We start from the raw sequence: 19,543 nt of genomic DNA, 5'->3' as shown, positions 1-19,543 counted from the left end.
GCCCAAGTAGGTCCCAGGAAAGTGAGGGGACAGGTGCTCGTGGGCCAGGCTGGCAGGTCTGGGAACTGGCCCCAGGAGTGCTTATGGTGGGGAGGGTCTGGACAGGGAGGAGGGGCACAGGCCCTGTGGACAGCAGGCAAAATTCTGGGTGGCTCCAGCTACCCCGCCCCCCCCCCCCCCCCCCCCCCCGCTCAGGGCCCCACCGGTGCTTGTTCCATTCTATTTTATGCCTGAGTAATATTAATATTCCATTATGTGTATATACCACATTTTCACCCATTCATCAATCAATGAGACACTTAGTTGCTTCTGGAACTTGGCTATTGTAAGTAAATAATGCTGCTGTGAACATAGGTGTGCATGTATCCCTTTGGATTAGTGTTTTTGTATTCTTTGGGTAAATACCCAGTAGTGCAACTACTGGAACACAGGATAGTTGTATTTTTAACTTTTTGAAAAAATGTCATAGAGTTTGACAGTGGCTGCACCAGTTTGCATTCCCACCAACAGTGCAAGAGAGTTCCTTTTTCTCCACATCCTCACCAGCATTTGTTTCTTGTGGTTTTGGTTTTAGTCATTCTGACCTGTGTGAGGTGATATATCATTGTAGTTTTGATTCATGTTTCTCTGATGATAAGTAATGAAGAGCTTCACATGTGTCTGTTGACCATCTGGATGGCTTCTTTAGAGAAATGTCTGTTCTTTTGTGATCTTTCTTTATGAATACAATAAGAAAACCATTAAAACTAAGGACCTAAGTGATAAACCCACGTTTTGGGACTTTGAGCTCAGTTTTCTGTTATATCCTATGGCCATTACCTATAACCTTGAATGCTTTCAAAAGCCAACACTTGTTGACTCTTTCAAATACAACTTTATAAATTTTTTTTTAAATTTTTATTTATTTATGATAGTCTCACAGAGAGAGAGAGAGAGGCAGAGACACAGGAGGAGGGAGAAGCAGGCTCCATGCACCAGGAGCCTGACGTGGGATTCGATCCCGGGTCTCCAGGATCGCGCCCCGGGCCGAAGGCAGGCGCTAAACCGCTGCGCCACCCAGGGATCCCGTACAACTTTATAAATTTTTAAAGTGATTTTTTCCACATGTATTTATTTGGGTGGTGCGGGGCTGGACAGGCAGAGGTAGAGGGAGAAAGAGTCCCAAGCAGACTCTTGCTGGCACAGAACCTGGCAGGGGGCTCGATCTCATAACCCTGAGAGCACAACCTGAGCCGAAACTAAGAGTCAGAGATTTAACCAACTGCTCCACCCAGGTGCCCCCTAAATTATTTTTTAATAAATTTTTATTTTTAATTTTTAAAGGTCTTTCTTTCTTTCTTTCTTTCTTTCTTTCTTTCTTTCTTTCTTTCTTTCTTTCTTTCTTTTTTTCTTTAATTGATAGTGCACGAGTGGGGTTGGGGGGCAGAGGGAGAAGGAGAAAGCATGAGCCCAGAATCCGATCAATGTGGGGCTGCATTCCACAACTTCCAGATCACCACCTAAGCCAAAATCAAGAGTTGGACACTTAACCAATTGAGCCACCCATTCACCCCAATAAAGTTTTATTTAAAACCATTTCTGGGGGGATCCCTGGGTGGCTCAGCGGTTTAATGCCTGCCTTTGGCCCAGGGCACAATCCTGGAGTCCTGGGATCGAGTCCCATGTCGGGCTCCCAGTATGGAGCCTGCTTCTCCCTCTGCCTGTGTCTCTGCCTCTCTCTCTTTCTCTAACATGAATAAATAAAATCTTTTTTTAAAAATGAATAAATAAAAATAAAACCATTTCTGGGGCACCCTAGTTGGCTCACTAGGTTAAGTGTTCAACTCTTGGTTTCAGCTCTGGTGGTGACCTCAGGGTCATGAGATGGAGCCCCCCACTGCCCCATTGGGCTCCACACTTAGCAGGGAGTCTGCCTAAAATTCTCTCTTTCCCTCCTCCCCTCCCCCGCTCACTCTCATGCACTCTCTCTAAAATAAGTAAATCTTTAAAATAAGTAAATCTTTAAAATCAATTCCTTTTTTTTTTTTAAATTTATTTGAGAGAGAGCACAAGCAGGAGGAGAAGGAGAGGCCTTCTTATAGTAAATCATTTCTTATAGCAAATGTCAAATGTGATTCTTCTGGAGTATTTTATAGTTTGTACTGGGTTTCGCTTTAAGGAGAAATTAGAAGTAGTTAGAGAAGTGGTTCTCAAAACGTGTAGTAATTGTAGACACCTGGAGAACTTTTTAAAAGGTGCATTTCTGGGCAGCCCGAGTGGCTCAGCAGTTTAGTGCCACCTTCGGCCCAGGAAGTGATCCTGGAGACCCGGGATCAAGTCCTATGTCGGACTCCCTGTGAGGAGCCTGCTTGTGTCTCTGTCTCTCTCTCTGTGTCTCTCATGAATAATTAAATAAAATCTTACCAAAAAAAAAAAAGGTGCATTTCTGATTTGGCAGATCTAGGATATAGGACTCAAGAATATGCACTTTGACAAGCTGACGATGATGCTCACACCTTGAACACTGGGCTAGGAGGGTCCCTTATATTGCAAACTGAGTACCTACTTTGATGGTTGAGATGTCAGGCCTGTGCCTCTTATTAAAATGAGCATCACTGCAATACCATCGCCAGGCAGCAGCTGTGCTGTTTCACTAGTTAATTTTGAGGAGACCCTGGGGCTTGGCACTTAATGAGTTCAGTGCTTTTCCCACATGAATGAGGCAAGCTTTGGATGTGTACTAGAAGTACAATGATCAGCCTTATTTCCTGTCATAAGACTTTGCTTTTGAATGGAATTGCTGATTCTGCAGGTGTTCTGTACATATTTAATATAAAACTGAAAAAACTTAGTCATTTGTTTTGTTAAGTTTGTGAGAATAAACCCCCAGATTTAAAGCAGCACACACACAAGAGAAAGCACACAAAAGCGTCTTTGAAAGAAACCTCAATGAGAAGTGTATGGACTAGCCCCAGATGTGCAAGTGGCTGAGCATTTCTCAGGCTTAATTTGGTTGACTATAGGCTTAAAGAATGTAGGGAATCAGTTTTCATAGTAGCATCATCATTTTATCATGTCCAAATGTCTACTATTTAGTATTTTCCTTTGGAGTACTTCTAAATTTTGTTTCTGGTAAGTTGCTTTTTTGTTGCCATTTTATTACAAAGCTGCAACGAATGTCTTACACATTTGTCTTTATGCTTGTGTTTCTTTAGGATAAATTTCTAGATGTAGATTTACTGTGTCCAAGGGATACAAGTATAAAATAATACCAGCTTGCGGGGCTACCTGGCTAGGTCAGTAGTAGATCATGTTCTTGTTCTCAGGGTCATGAGTTCAAGTCCCACGGTGGGCATGGAACCTACTTAAAACAAATATGATTTTTTTAAAATAGTAATTTATACCCCAACCAATAGTGTTAAGAGAAAGCCCCTTTTTCAGGCAGTGTCTCATAACTGTCTTTATTAGCACCTACTCTTAACCTCTTACTAACATAGTTTTGCACAATTAACTTTTTAAAAATATTAACTTGAATTAAGTGGTTTTAAACTGGATAGTTTTCCTTTTCTACCTCTTAAAATTATATGGTCAAGATGTACAGGAGGACTCCAGCTTATCAGTACATAACTGAAATCACCTTTAAGGATTATATACTCCCACCCAGCCTTGTGCTATTAACCCAAAGTGGGAATTTGTGTGGATAGAAAATAAATCCCTTCTTCAACACACGATACCACTAGGTGCCAGAAAATTGTCCTGTGACTAGAAGGTGACTGCCTACCTTCCCCCCAGGTTTATGCAAAGATCTGTATAATTGTAAGTACATCCCGGTAGTGCTGCTGTGGTTCTTGATTATGGTCTTTTATCATTTGTCAGCAAGTATAAAGTAGTAAGCTTAAAATGATGATTAACACTTTTTTTTTTTTTTTTAAGATTGTACTTATTCTAGAGAAAGAGCAAGCATGTACTCCGGGTGAGGATGTGGGCAGAGCAGAGGGAGAGGCTCCACATTGAATGCAGAGCCCACCTTGGGGCTTGACACCACGACCTCAAGATCACAACCTAAGCCAAAACCAACTGAGCCACCCAGGTGCCCTGATAATTAACATTTATTGAGCACTTAACAGTGTGTCAGTTACTGTTGACTTTTACTCTAGCAACCCTTTCTAATAAATACTATTATTATGCCCAGTTTACACAGGAGGAAATAGATACACAGATCGCTTAGGGAATTGAGTCAATGTCATTCGAGTCATTAGGGATGCCTCCAATCTTAGTGCTCTGCTTCTGGAAAGTGCAAGCTACTCTCTGTTGGAACACTTTCTTAATAGCCTGAAGGTACCCAAATCTAGTTGAAATATCTGTGGGTATAGAGATGTCCATCATTATTTCTTTTATCTGTATTCTTGGAAATGCTCAGTTAAAAATCTTATTTTTTTTTTTTAGATTTTATTTATTTATTTGAGAGAGAGAGAGAGCACGAGCAGGGGTGAGGGGCAGAGGGAGAGGGAGAAGCAGCCTCCCCACTGGGAGCCCAATGCCTGGCTCCCTCCCAGGCCCTGAGCCCACTACCCCAGTGGAAGGCAGATGCTCAGTTGACTGAGCCACCCAGGCACCCGGAATCTTATTCCTTAAAAGCAATAGTATGCTATTTATTTTGCTTTAATTCTATGTTATCACTGAAAACTTCTAAGTTAGATCTTTACAGCTTTCTTGGTCAACACGCATTGGGAGACGCCCTCTGTGGGCCAGATACTTGTTCAGTGGCCAGAGCTCAAGGGAGCAGGAGATGCAGCTGCTGCTGCCATCTGAGGGCGCCAAGAACCACAAACCTCAGAGCCTCCTGGTGAGGGTCATGCTATCACTTAAGTCCTTTCCTGGGGAGCCGTAGGGGGGGTGGGGAGGCTCAGAGGTTGAGGGCCTGCCTTCGGACCAGGGCATGATCCTGGGGTCCCGGGATCGAGTCCCACATAAGGCTCCCTGCAGGGAGCCTGCTTCTCCCTCTGCCTGTCTCTCTCTCTCTCTCTCTCTCTCTCTCTCTCTCTCTGTCTTTCATGAATAAATAAATAAAATCTTAAGGGGAAAAAAAAGTCCTTTCTTGCTTGAGAAACGGGGATGCAAGAAATCAACAAACAGAGATAGAAAATGACAAATAGGGGCACCTGGGTGGCTCAGTGGGTTAGGTGTCCCAGGGACTCTGCTTCTTCCTCCCCCTCTACTCTTCCCCCCCTGCACGTGCTCTCAATCCCTTTGTTTCTCAAATTAATAAATAAGTAATATTAAAAAAAAAAAAAGAAAATGAGAAAGAGATGATAGAAGGCAAAAGCTGCAGAGTGGAATTTGAGTTTATGGAAGAGAACTCCCTCCCCCTTCCTCTCCTAGCCCCAAATGCTATCCACTGAAGACAGTAGGAAACAGAAACCACAGCAGCGGAGGCTTACTCCTTGGCAGGTTATGGAGGTGTAAGCACAGCTGCATCCCACTCTATTCATGTCCCCACCCTCAAACCACTTCCCAACATCTTTCAAGCTTTGGTAATTTGGTACCTAGAGGCTGTGCTGTGCTGTAGAAGTGTAGGGAATCCTTCAGGTGAGCTCTTAGTGAAACTGCTTTCCTAACCTGAGCCAAGAAGCAGAGAAAGGCCTTGGTTTCTAGCAGAGGTGGATGTGCCTGACTCCAGGAAGAGAATTGGTCAGACAACAAATGCATCTATTTATAACCTATAATCTGCTGGGCCAGCAACATGCTAATACCCAGCTGGGCATGATGGAGAGGCCACAAGCCAACTGTCAGAATGGGAAGATCCTTGCACTAGTGGTCAGAGAAAATGATATACATGAAAGTGCTGCATGAGCGAAAAAGCACTGTAAAAAGTGTGCTTGCTATTATGAGCTGGTTTCCCCACTTACTAGTTCATGTCCTTGGGCTAATCAACCTGTGTCCTCTCTGAGCTGCAGTTTCTTTATCTATAGAATGTAAATAATAATTCTCTATCTTACAGTATTCTTGGAAGCTCAGGTAATTTATGCAAAATTTCCTTATAAACTGAACAAATGTATTATTGCTCAAAATCAGCTCTACTTAGGGGCACCTGGGTGGCTTGTCTGCCTCCAGCTCAGGTCATGATCCCAGGGCCCTGGGATTGAGCCCCATGTCCCACTCCCTTCCCGGCGGGAAGTCTGCTCCTCCCTCTCCCCCAGCTGTACTCTCTCATGCTCTCACTCCCTCCCTCTCTCTCTCATGTAAATAAATAAAATCTTAAAAAAAAAATTTGTTCTACTTAAAAATAGGAAGATCTGGAGATCCCTGGGTGGCTCAGTGGTTTAGCACCTGCCTTCGGCCCAGGGTGTGATCCTGGAGTCCCAAGATCGAGTCCCACATCGGGCTCCCTGCAGGGAGCCTGCTTCTCCCTCTGCCTGTGTCTCTGCCTCTCTCTCTCTATGTCTATCATGAATAAATAAATAAGATCTCTTAAAAAAAAAAAACTATTAAAAAAATAGGAAGATCCAACAGTTAAGTATTCCAGAGGAGAAATCAGTAGGAGGGATTAGGGAAATTTCAGCAGAAGCCACTTAGTCGTTCACTGGACCTATTTTCTCTTAGTTCTGGGCACGCGGCTAGATAATCCCTCAGCCATATTTGCAGTTAGATGTGGCCATGCAACTGAATCCTGACCAGTGGGATGGTAGCGGTAGTGATGCACATAATTTGAAGGCCTGCTCTGTAAAACTCTCCCACTCTACCCAATGCTCTAGCCCTGCCACTGGCTCCATGCAGACAAGTGGTACCAATGGAAGCCAGGTATTGAGATAGAAAAGCTACAAAGTAAAAAAAACTTGACTTGGAGGCCAGCTATGCGTTGATCAGGAGCATCCATTTTTTTTTAATTTCTTTTTTTAAATTTTTTTATTTATTTTATTTATTTATGATAGGCACACAGTGAGAGAGAGAGAGAGGCAGAGACATAGGCAGAGGGAGAAGCAGGCTCCATGCCCCGGGAGCCGAAGTGGGATTCGATCCCGGGTCTCCAGGATCGTGCCCTGGGCCAAAGGCAGGCGCTAAACCGCTGCGCCACCCAGGGATCCCAGGAGCACCCATGTTGAATGTTATAGAGGAAAAAATAAAATTACTATGTTTGGGGCATTATATTAGCTTAAACCATATGAAATTGCTAATATTTGACTTTATGACCTTTTTTTTTTTACCTTTTTTTAAAGAAAAGATTTTATTTATTCATTCATGAGAGACATAGAGAGAAGTAGAGACATAGGCAAAGGGAGAAGCAGGCTCCCTGTGGGGATCCCAATGTGGGGACTTGATTCCAGGACCCCAGGAGTATGCTCTGAGCATGTGCCCAACCACTCAGCTACCCAGGAGTCCCTGATTTTATGATCTAAAAAAACTGTAGGAGTGTCAGGCTTGCTCAGTTGGTAGAGCATGAAACTCTTGATTGCAAGTTCTAAGTTTGAGCCCCATGTTGGGTGTAAAATTTACTTTTTAAAAAAGATTTTATTTATTTATTCATGAGAGACACAGACACAGGCAGAGGGAGAAGCAGGCTCCATGCAGGGAGCCCAACGTGGGACTGGATCCCAGGTCTCCAGGATCAGGCCCTGGGCTGAAGGTGTAGCTAAACCACTGAGCCACCCGGATAACCCAAGACTTCACTTTTTAAAAATATTTTACTTATTTATCTATCTATCTACTTATTTAGTTGAAAGAGAGAGAGCACGTGAGTTGGGGGGAGGAGCAGAGGGGGAAGGAGAGGGAAGGGGAATCTCAAGCAGACTCCACATTAAGCATGGAGCTCAACTCAGGGTTTGATCTCACAACTCTGAGATCATGACGTGAGCTGAAACCACGAGTTACCAAGAGCTAAAACCAATTAAGACACTGAGGCACACATAGAATTTATTTTTTTTTTAAGATTTTATTTATTTATTCATAAGAAACACACAAAGAGAAAGGCAGAGACACAGGCAGAGGGAGAAGCAGGCTCCATGCAGGAAGCCCGATGCGGGACTCAATCCTAGAACCCTGGGATCATGCCCTGAGCCAAAGGCAGATGCTCAACCACTGAGTCACCCAGGTGCCCCAGAGTATGCAATTCTTCATCTCCAGGTCATAAGTTTGAGCCCAACACTGAGTGTAGAGATTACTCCAAAAAAAAAAAAAAAAAAAACCACAAAAAAAAACCTTAAAAAAAAAAAAAGTAAATGAACCTTTAGTCAAAAACTATCATGATGTATGTTTTATCTAAAGCTATGACACTGGGTACTTGTTTTATTGTTTATTGGTTTGGTTTCTCTCACTGCAGAGATCATGAGAGGGATATATGTTTTCAGTTAGTTTTGTGGTTTTACCAGTATAATCACCAAGCCTTTTCCAGTAAAAAACAAAGTGGGAAGTGGGAAGTATAAAGGAACAAATTATTTGAGTTTGATCATTTCCCCACACTTGCCCTTACTTAATCCCCAATTACTAGTCTTTATACTTAAGGCTGAAAAGTCAGCCTTCAATTTCAAAGGTTTTGAAGGTCTCATCCCCATTTTGTAGAGGTGGAACCACAGAAGAGTTAAGATGACAGAAATATAATTCCAGCCTCAACCGTTATTGTTGTTTTTTTTTAAAAGGTTTTACTTATTCATGAGGGACATAGGGAGAGGCAGAGACCCAGGCAGAGGGAGAAGCTTATGTGGGGCTGAATCCCAGGATCCTGGGATCACGACCAGAGCCGAAGGCAGACACTCAACCACTGAGCCACCCACGTGCCCCTCTACCTGTTTAATATACTTGAGAAACATGTTTGTGAAATGCTAGAATAAGGACCAAAGGGTTTAAATATAAGTTAATGCAAATGGTCTGATTTAATCTTAAATTATCTATAATAATTTAGAAGAGCACAAATAGATATGAAGATTTTGCTCTTCATTTTCTACTTGTTCTAGATGTGCTTTTCTCTTTCTCACAGTCTTCCGTGGGCGCCTTCCTGCATCTCTCAACAATTCTTCCCAAATCACAAATGTTTTCCCAGCCTGTGAAATCTAGGGACTGGCTGGCCAGAGTATTACGGCAATTGTGTTCTTCTGAAGGAAATCCTTTTTTTAACTGCCAGGAATTTCAGGCTCCAATGTTGGGGGGGGGGGCGGGGGGGGAGTGGGGGCAGATTTTTTGGCATAATGCCAGGTAATTGCCTTCTTTCCCTTTAGCCATCTGAAGGCGACTGGCTGGAGCCCAAGGGTAAAACCACAGTCTCCCAGGGCTGGAAGGCACGGACTTTCACGGATCCTGGAGATTGAGACCAGTCATTTCTACTCCATACGGACAGGACCTCTTTTAAACCACAGCCTGCAGAATTTTAATGCCTTACAAGGAGAAATCCTAAGATTCCATTCATTATATCAGTGTTAAAAACAATATTATAAGACATTGCCTTTCATCTACAAGAGTTTGGCAAACTTTTTCTGCAAAGGACCAGTACATATTTGAGGCTTCACAGACCGTAGGCTTTCTATTGCAACTACTTAGCTCCTGCCATAGTAGTGCAAAACCAGCCCTAGGCAATACCTAAGGGATGAACATGTGTTCCAACTAAACGTTACAGACACGCACATGAAACTAATGTAACATTATAAGTCAACTACAATTAAAAAAATAACTGTGGACACCGAAATTTGAATTTCATTTAATTTTCACATGTCACATAAAATAATTCTTTTTTCCCCCCAAGCCATTTACAAATGAAAAAAAAAATTTTTTTAGCTCATGGTCTGTATAAAAACAAGCAGCTGGCTATAGTTTATTGACCCTTGATCTAAACCACTGGTTTTCACCCTGCTTTGGCAAGCCCTCTGAGGGCAGAAAGAACTGGTTAAGCTAGGTAATCCCCATTCAAGGCTTTCATTATTGGAGCTATCCCCCTTTTTTCCTATTTTATATATGAGGCTCCCAGATTTGGGTTTTTTTTTTTTTTGCTTTCTTAAAATCGAAATATAGTGGATATAGAATATTATATTTGTTTCAGGTATAAAACATAGTGATCTGACATTTATATACATTATGAATTGATCACCACAGTATGTGTAGTTTACCATCTGTCCCCAACAAAGTTGTTACAGTATTACTGACTATATTCCGTAGGTTGTACTTTACATCTCTGTGACTTAATTATTTTATACCTGGAAGTTTATGCCTTCTCCGGTTTTGTCTTATCTATGGAAAAGTTTCCAAAGCAAAAAGTCACTGATTTAACCAGAAGCCCCTTTTTTGCAACGTCAGTTCATTTTCTTTTGGTCTTGCCCCAGTGAAGATAGAGAATTGTTTATCTAGCTCACTTTGAGGGCCTTTAAAGAAATAATCAACAATTCAATCTTATTTAGTTAGTTAGTTAACTAGTTTTTTAAAGAGGAGGGCAGAGGGAGAGGGAGAGAGAGCATCTCAAGCAGGGTTGCATGTCTCTATCTCACTACCCCAAGATCATGACCTGAGCTGAAATCAACCAACTGAGCCACCCAGGTGCCCCAATTAACAATTCAACCATAAATAAGCCTTGTTTTTCATCAGCCACATAAGTTTGTCATAGTTTGCGAATTCTTTAGGTTGTACTTGTGATTTTTCTCTCCAAGTTCTCAGTCCTACAAAATTCCAGAAACAGAAATAAAACATCACAAGGAAGAGCACTTTGCTGTGTATGCCTGCATCTTTAATCTATTACTCAGGGCATCCAGCAGCACTGTGGCTAGGGGAGAGCCCAAATTGTGCTAGGAGAAAGAAACAAGTGGCAAGGCCAAGAAGACTGCTTGGAGTCTGGTCCTGTGTAGACAAAAAAGTCCTGAGGTCAGAATCCAGGAAAATCTTGAATAGACAAGAAATGAAGTGGGAAGTGGGTGAGAGCAAGCAATTTAGGGTAGGTGCCTCAAGATCATCGCTATGGCTCCTTTTTTTTTCTCAAGATTTTATTTATTTATTCATGAGAGACAGAGACAGAGAGAGAGAGAGAGAAGCAGAGACATAGGCAGAGGGAGAAGCAGGCTCCATGCAGGGAGCCTGATGTGAGACTGGATCCCGGGTCTCCAGGATCAGGCCCTGGGCGGAAGGCGGCGCTAAACCGCTGAACCACCCAGGGATCCCCATGGCTCCTTTAAAAAAAAAAAAATGAACACACACACACAAATAAATAAATAAATAAATAAATAAATAAATAAATAAATAAAATAAACACTACCTCTAATGTTGGGGTTCAACGTTAAGAGTCAAGAGTTGCACTGACTGAACTGGCCAGATGCCATACTTTCTTTATACAAAAATAACACATGCTCACCACAGAAAAATATATGCTGAGGCACCTGGCAGGCTCAGTTGGTGGAACATGGCATTCTTTTTTAAAATTTTTTAAGATTTTATTTATTTATTTATTTATTTATTTATTTATTTATTTATTTGACAGAGAAAGAGACAGAAGGATGCCTGAGTGGCTCAGCAGTTGAGCGTCTGTGTTCAGCTCAGGGTGTGATCCTGGGGGTCCAGGATCAAGTCCCGCATCAGGCTCCCTGCATGGAGCCTGCTTCTCCCTCTGCCTGTATCTCTGCCTCTCTGTGTGTGTCTCTCATGAATACATAGATAAATAAATCTTTAAAAAAAAAAAAAGATGAAGAGACAGAGTGCTCAAGTGAGAGGGGTGAATAGGGGCAGAGGGTGAGAGAGAATCTCCAGCAGACTCTATGCTGAGCATGGGGCCCCATGCTGGGCTTGATGTAACAACCCTGAGATCATGGCCTGAACCAAAAGCAAGAATCCAATGCTGAACTGACTGAGCCACCCAAGTGCCCTGGAGTATGTGATTCTTGATCTTGGGGTTGTAAGTATGAGCCCCATATTGAAGGTAGAGATTACTTTAAAAAATAAATAAATCTTTAAAAAAATTATACACTAAAGAATTAAAATCAGGGGTGCTCAGGTGGCTCAGTAAGTTAAGCGGCTGCCTTTGGTTCAGGTCCTGATCCCAGGGTCCTGGGATGGAGCCAGGCATTGGGCTCCCTGCTCCGCGGGAAGCCTGCTTCTCCCTCTGCCCCTCCCCCTCCACTGGTGCTCTGTCTCTCACTTTCTCTCTCTCAAATACATAAGTAAAATCTTATAGAATTTAAATCACTCATTATCCTGCCACTTAGAGATAATAACTATTAAAGAATTTGATGTGTGTCCTCCCAGAATTTTTTCTATGACCGTACATATTTATAAGTTTTATATTTTCAGTTGTGTCATTTGGATGTCTCACCGACAACTCAAATTCCCCATGTGCCAAAAAAGTTTCTTCATCTCCTCTAAACCTGCAGGATGGAAGAGGTTTTACAAGATGAGAGAGAAAACAAGTAAGGGTAAACTATAAACAACTGGTGAGGGGATCCCTGGGTGGCTCAGTGGTTTGGCACCTGCCTTAGGCCCAGGGCGCGGTCCTGGGGTCCCTGGATCGAGTCCCGCGTTGGGCTCCCTGCGTGGAGCCTGTTTCTCCCTCTGCCTGTGTCTCTGCCTCTGTCTCTCTCTCTCTGTGTCTCTCATGAATAAATAACTCTTAAAAAAAAAAACTGGTGAATTTGTGTAAAGGGCATATGGGAAAAGTCACCCCCAGCAAAGAAAAGTGAACTCTCCTGTAAATCTCCTGCTTGTGACTAACTCTACTGCCTTTTCATGATGTGGAAATGAAAACTCATTAGGACCTCCGTGATCCCTGGGATGTGGAGCCTGCCTATCTCTGCGGTCCTGTCTCCTTTCTTTCTGTTCTTTGATCACAGCTTCTCACCACATGGATCCTGGAGCACTTCAAAGCTATTCTGGCCTCAGGGCCTTAGGGCTTGGGCTTCTCTGTCTGAAATGCTCTTCCTCCAACTCACTGTGCTGATTCCTCATCCAGATTGTAGTACATGGATTACTTCATCGAAAAAGTCTTTCCCAACCAATCTTTCTAACTTTTCTCTATCCATCTACCCCAGACTTTTCAGTATCTCAGTTCTGTCTGCCTCCCCCTGTGGACCATCAATCTCCCGAAAGCAGGATCGGTTTGTCTTGAGCATCATCCCGCCTCCTGCACCTAATTCAGTAGAAAAGGATGTGCTCAAGAAAGAGCTTTTGAATGAATAAATTAACAAATGAGGAAGAAGATTGTTGCCAGAGAGCACATTAGTGAAAGAAGTGGAGCAGTGTTGATGATGAGGTCGGGTGTAAAAGTGGGTGTGAATCCCTCCGGGCATGGGGGGCAGCTCGGTGAATGATGAATGAAGAGAGTAGATGTCTATGATGTACAGAACAATGATGTTGCATAGGAGGAACAGGCAGTCCCATTGTTTCCCTGTTGCCTTCCCTCCTTTAAAAGCTGGAAAAGGAGCTGCCAGGGATTAAGGCATTTGCTTCTACTCATCCTTGGAAACCTTTAAAACTGCATTTGACCCTTTGTTGCACTCCTAGAGTATAGAAGCTGGAAAGTAGCCCAAGGGATTCAAAACCCTGACTTTGATTCATAAACATGTTTTTAAAAAAGTAACAAAGAGAGAAAAAGAAATTGTGGTTATGACCTAACCATAGTCAAGAAATCTCTTTGACTTCCATTGGTTTGGTATTAATGGAAGCCTTTTATCCTCAGAACTTTGTACTTGTGCTGCCAAGCGGAGGACAGGTTGGAAAATGTGGAAAGCTCTGTCTGCATAATCAATTCCCTGCTGGCCCTCCCCAAATTCAGAGTTGCTTGAAGGTTCACCCCCCTGGTTCTCAGAGGCCCCAGGCATGAGAAACCAGCAGGGAAAATGTTCCTTCAGATGTCAAAGCCACAGCTTCTACCAGAAAACAGGGACAGATGAATAAAGCCGCAGGCAAGGACAGGCAGGTCCTTATGTTGCTCATATGAACATTCTAAACATTTCCTCATAAATGCTGAGTCTGGAGTTCCTAGACAAAATGCTAATATGTTTGGCCCTAAAACACAGTTTATAAAATTAAGGGCACCTTATCCTCACCCTAATGGCCTCTGTCTCTGGGTGGGGCCACTTTCAAGGGGAAATAACTTATTTAAAAGTATATTTTACAAAAAATAAAATAAAAGTGTATTTTACAACCCATGGCTCCCATCAAGAATTACCTTATCTCCCATTTTGTGTAAGAATTTTTTATTTTATTTGTTTTTATTTTTTAAATAATTATTTTAAATTATTTTATTTATATCACAAATACAATATAAAGGGAGCAGAAGAGGGAGAAGCAGACTCCCTGCTGAGCGGAGATCCTGATGCGGGGCTGGATCCTAAGACCCGGGATCATGACCTGAGCCCAAGGCGAACACTTAACTGACTGAGCCAACAAGGTACCCCTTTAAGAATTTTGTTTAATGTATTTTTTAAAATTTTATTTATTCATTCATGAGAGACACAGAGGGGGGGGGGGGCAGAGGGAGAAGCAGGCTCCATGCAGGAAGCCCAATGCGGGACTTGATTCCGGGACCCCAGGATCATACCCTGGGCCGAAGGCAGGTGCTAAACCGCTGAGCCACCCAGGAATCCCCAAGAATTTTTTAAATAAAAGTTTTAACTTTAGAATAATTTTAGATTTATAGAAAGGTTGCAGAGATATTACACAGTATCCATAGACCCCTCATCCAGTTTCTCCTATTAACATCTTATATTAATTATATGGTACATTTGTCATGACCAAGGAACCAACATTGCCAATTACTATTAACTGAATTCCACACTTTATTTGGATTTCACTAGTTTTTGTTTTCTTTTTCCTTCTGTCCTTTTTCCTTTCCAGATTCCATTCAGGATACCATATTATATTTAATCATTAGTGTCTTTGGTTCTTATGGGCTGCAATATTTTCTCTGGTAGTTCTTATTTTTAAAGTTTTTTAAAAAGTAAGTTCTACACCCAATGTGGGGCTCAAACTCCTGACCTGGAGATCAAGAGTCACATGTTCCACCAACTGAGCCAGCTAGACACCACATCCTTATTTTTTGATGACCTTAGTTTTGAGGAGTATTTTGTAGAGTATCCCTCAAATCAGGATGGTCTGATATTTTTCTCATAATAGATTGGAATTAAGGGTTTTTGGAAAGAACACCTCAAAGCTGAGATGCCCTTGTCATCATATCAGGGGTAGGTGACATTACATGGCATCACTAGTGAAACTAAGTTTCATCACCTGGTTAAGGCAGAGTTTGCCAGGTTTCTCCACTGTAAAGTTACTATTCACCCTTTTTGTACTTTGTTCTTTTGAAGCAAGTGACTAGTCTAGCTTATTCCCAAAAAAAAGGTGGAAGAGGGCACCTGAATGGCTTAGTCAGTGGAGAATGCAAATCTTGATCTCCAGGTCAGAGTCTGTACCCCAGTTTGGAGGTAGAGCCCATCCCCTGCCAAAAAGGGGGAAGAGGGAATGGGGAAGGAGGAGGAATAGAGATCAAGCTCACCTCCTGGAAGAGGGAACATTTACATAATATTTAATGGAATTCTTTTGCCAGGAAAATTTGTTTCTTCTTCCTTATTTATTTATTCATTCAGTATTTCATTTATATGTATATGGACTCATATATTTATTTTTACTTTGAGTTATAAACCAAAACTTATTTGTTACTCAAATTGTTCCAGTTTGGGCCACCTAGAGTTCTTTCAGTTTGGTCCTTGTGTCCCACTGATGTGTTCTTGTCCTTATAAAATTTTTAAAACATACAAATGAAAGCTGATCAGTTATATTCTGAGGCACTTTATTCTTAACATTACATACATGGTCTTGGCAATCCCTTAGTCTAGAAGATATTTTCATTTTACAAGGTAATGTGTTCCTAATCTGATTGTGCTGATATTATAATGAGTCATGGTTTATCTTAAACTGCTTTGATTTATTTTTGTTTTTTTTACTTTTCAAAAAATTCACACTAGTGGGGAGCCTGGCTGGCTCAGTCAGCTGGGCAAATGACTCTTGATTTAGGCTCAGGTCATGATCTCTGGGTAATGGGATCGAGTCCCACATCAGGAATCTGGAGTCTGCTTGAGGTTCTCTCCCCCTCCATCTTCTTTTTCCTCTGCTTCCCCCACGCCCCCACCCCTGCTCACTTTCTCTCTCTCTCAAATATTAAATAAATAAACAAATAAAAGGAAATGAGAGTATCTCAAGCAGGCTCTGCACTGAGCACAGAGCTGGATGTGGTGCTCCATCTCATGACCCTGAGATCATGACCTGAGCTGAAACCAAAAGCTGGACACTTTTAAAAAAGATTTTATTTTACATATATTTTTTAATTGATTTTTTAAAAAGTAGGCTCCATGCCCAGCATGGAACCCAGCTCAGGGCTTGAACTCACAACTGAGATTGAGATGTTAGCTGAGATCAAGAGTTGAATGCTTAACCAACTGAGCCACCCAGGTGCCTCTGAGATGCTATATATTTTTTAAGTACTTTGCATATAAATGAGGCAATGAAGGCTAGAGGGAACAGTGCCACACTGTCAAATCTGTGTTCTAGACCTTTTCAGCCACTTCCATGTTCTTAAGTTTTCAATGTGTCCAAAGTTCTCTGGGCCTCAGTTCTGTTATCTGTGAAATGTGGGGTGGGACTAGATGGTGTCTAAGGTATTTACAGCTTTAATATTCTTTGGTTCTATTTCATGTGATTCTCACATGAACTATATGAAGCAAAGCATGTAAGAGAGATGTTTAAATATTTATGTAAAGTTTTTGGTACTAAATGTCCCATTTTTCCCCCATAGAGGACCCAAACAGTATCAAGCAAGAGTGTCATTATATAGGAACAGTCCTTAGCAACGTGATTTGAGGAGTCTCAGATATTCTTTTTTTATCTGAAAGTATCTCTTTGGAGCACCTGGTCAGCTCAGTTGGTTGGGTGTCTGCCTTTGGCTTCGGTAGTCATCTCAGGGTCCTGGGATCGAGCCCTGAGCTGGGCTCCCTGCTCAGCGGGAGTCTGGTTGTCCCTCGGCTTTTCCCCTCTGCTCGTATGTGCTCTCTCAAATACATAATAAAATCTTAAAATAAAAAAGTATCTTTTACCTGCCTCACACCTCTGAACTAAACTTTACTACAAGCTCCTTTCCTTGCCCCTCAGAGTCTTCCCTGCTAACACCTCTACTCTCTTCACCTCCAGGAACAGTGGTGCAGCTGTTTCATTTATAAATGTCCCATCATAACCTAAGTACTAACCCTTAAAGTAATGAGCATAACAGAGGTATGTGCAAAGGGTGACAGGATTCACAGGAGGGGAGTGGCAAGGCTTTTAGGAAAATTTAGAAATGTTTCACTAGGAAGGTTGCAAGATAACTGGAATTTGCAGGATGGATAGGATTTTACCTGGTAAATACAAGGTTTTTCTAGGTGGAGACAATAGCATACACTTTAATTACAAGATACTTCTTTTTTTTTTTAAGATTTTATTTATTTATTCATGATAGTCACACACAGAGAGACAGAGAGGCAGAGACACAGGCAGAGGGAGAAGCAGGCTCCATGCACCGGGAGCCCGACGTGGGATTCGATCCGGGGTCTCCAGGATCGCGCCCCGGGCCAAAGGCAGGCACCAAACCGCTGCGCCACCCTGGGTTCCCAAGATACTTCTTTTGAAATAGAAGTACACCACTAGGGATAACACTTAGAGGTAATGCTATCTTTTAAAAAAAAAAATTTATTTTAAGTGTGTGCAAGTGGGGGTGGGGGACAGGGGAGAGGGAGAGAGAGAGAGAATCTCCAAGCAGACTCCCCGCTGAGAGTAGAGCCTGAGGCAGGGCTCCTGGGATCAGACCTGAGCTGAAATCCAGAGCCAGTAGCCCAACTGACTGAGCCACACAGGTGCCTCAACAGTATCATCTTAATACAAGTTACTCTATTGGGCAGCCCCGGTGGCTCAGCGGTTTAGTGCCACCTCCAGGGCCTGATCCTGGAGACCCCGGATGGAGTCCCACATCAGGCTCCCTGCATGGAGCCTGCTTCTCCCTCTGCCTGTGTCTCTGTTTCCCTCTCTCTGTGTCTCTCATGAATAAATAAATAAAATCTTTTTTAAAAAAATGCAAGTTACTCTATTGATTCATCTTACCAATTGATTGCATAAGAATTCTGGGTTCCTGGAAAAATGAGAATAAATGTTACAAGTGGAAGTACTTAAGGTACCACTTTTTATCTTAAATAAGATCAGCTTAAAAAAAATAAAAAAATAATAAGATCAGCTTAAAGCTCAGAAAATGTCTAGCACTTGTTCAATACATGATAATAGTGGAACTGACATTGACTACTCTTAAGGGTACTAAGCAATCAAGACTGATTTAATCATGGTGATTTCAAAATAAAAGAATAGCAATCATGTTTTACCTTTGTATAGCATCTTAGACTGTCCAAAGCATTTTTGCACCCATTAATTTATTTAATTCTGATTGAGGAATAAGGACACTTAAGGCTCAGAGAGAGCATTTTGATCACTAGCTGAAGGATCACTCTCCTAACTAGGAGAGCTGGACTAAAATCCAGGCATCCTGACTATGTCTAGCATGCTTTTCATCGCACTTCTGGAACAAATATGACCCTCTGGGTGACATGATGAGAGACTTTCAAAATAATTCACAGGAAGGGGTATATCCAATAACAGCAAGTTCAAGGCAAACATTGTGAAAAATTACAGTGTTCTGAAAAACAAAGGCCCAAAACATGTAATGTTAGATGATTGTTTTTGAATTCCCTTGATTCCCCATCAAGTTGGGTCCTGCACAGACATTCAGGTTCACTCTTTGTTTATTACTTGGCTTGAGTCACTAGAGTCAGTTGATCACACTATACTGTGCAGTCCAAACACCTGAGGGCTGATTTCTTCCCACCTCTGCTTTGTGATGAAAATTTCTTAAGTAAGTAGGTGTTATTTGCCAAGAGAGAACTCTGCTTAAAAATGCCTAATAGGAAGCAGAGAGTACTGGTTTCTTTTTCTCAAGAAACTTTTTAGTAAATTAAGTGGGAAAAGTTAGTTGAAAAGAAAAAAATTTTAAGTAGGCTCCATGCCCAGTGTAGAGTCCAGTACAGAGCTTGAACTCACCACCCTGGGACCAAAACATGAGCTGAAATCAAGAGTTGGATGGTAAACCAACTGAGCCACCCAGGTGCCCCTTGAATTTTTCTTTATTATAACTCATTGGGTTATTATTTTTATTTCAATTTTTAATTTAAATTCTAGAGCTTTTTTGTTTTTAGATTTTTATTTATTTATTCATGAGAGACAGAGAGAGAGAGAGAGAGAGAGAGAGAGGCAGAGACACAGGCTCCCGCAGGAACCCCGATGTGGGACTCGATCCTGGGACTCCAGGATCACGCCCTGGGCTGAAGGCAGAGGCTCAACTTCTGAGCCACGCGGACATCCCAAAAATTCTAGTTAGTTAACATATATGGTAAAATTAGTTTCAGGAGTAGAATTTAGTGATTCATCACTCACATATAACACCCACTGCTCATCACAGCACATGCTCTCCTTAATGCCCATTACCCATTTACCAATCCAGCCCCCACCAACCTCCCCTCCAGTAACCTTCAGTTCTCTATTA

This window comes from Vulpes vulpes, chromosome 16, assembly GCF_048418805.1.
Source record: "Vulpes vulpes isolate BD-2025 chromosome 16, VulVul3, whole genome shotgun sequence".
Classification (NCBI taxonomy): domain Eukaryota; kingdom Metazoa; phylum Chordata; class Mammalia; order Carnivora; family Canidae; genus Vulpes; species Vulpes vulpes.
This window is presented reverse-complemented; position numbering follows the sequence as displayed.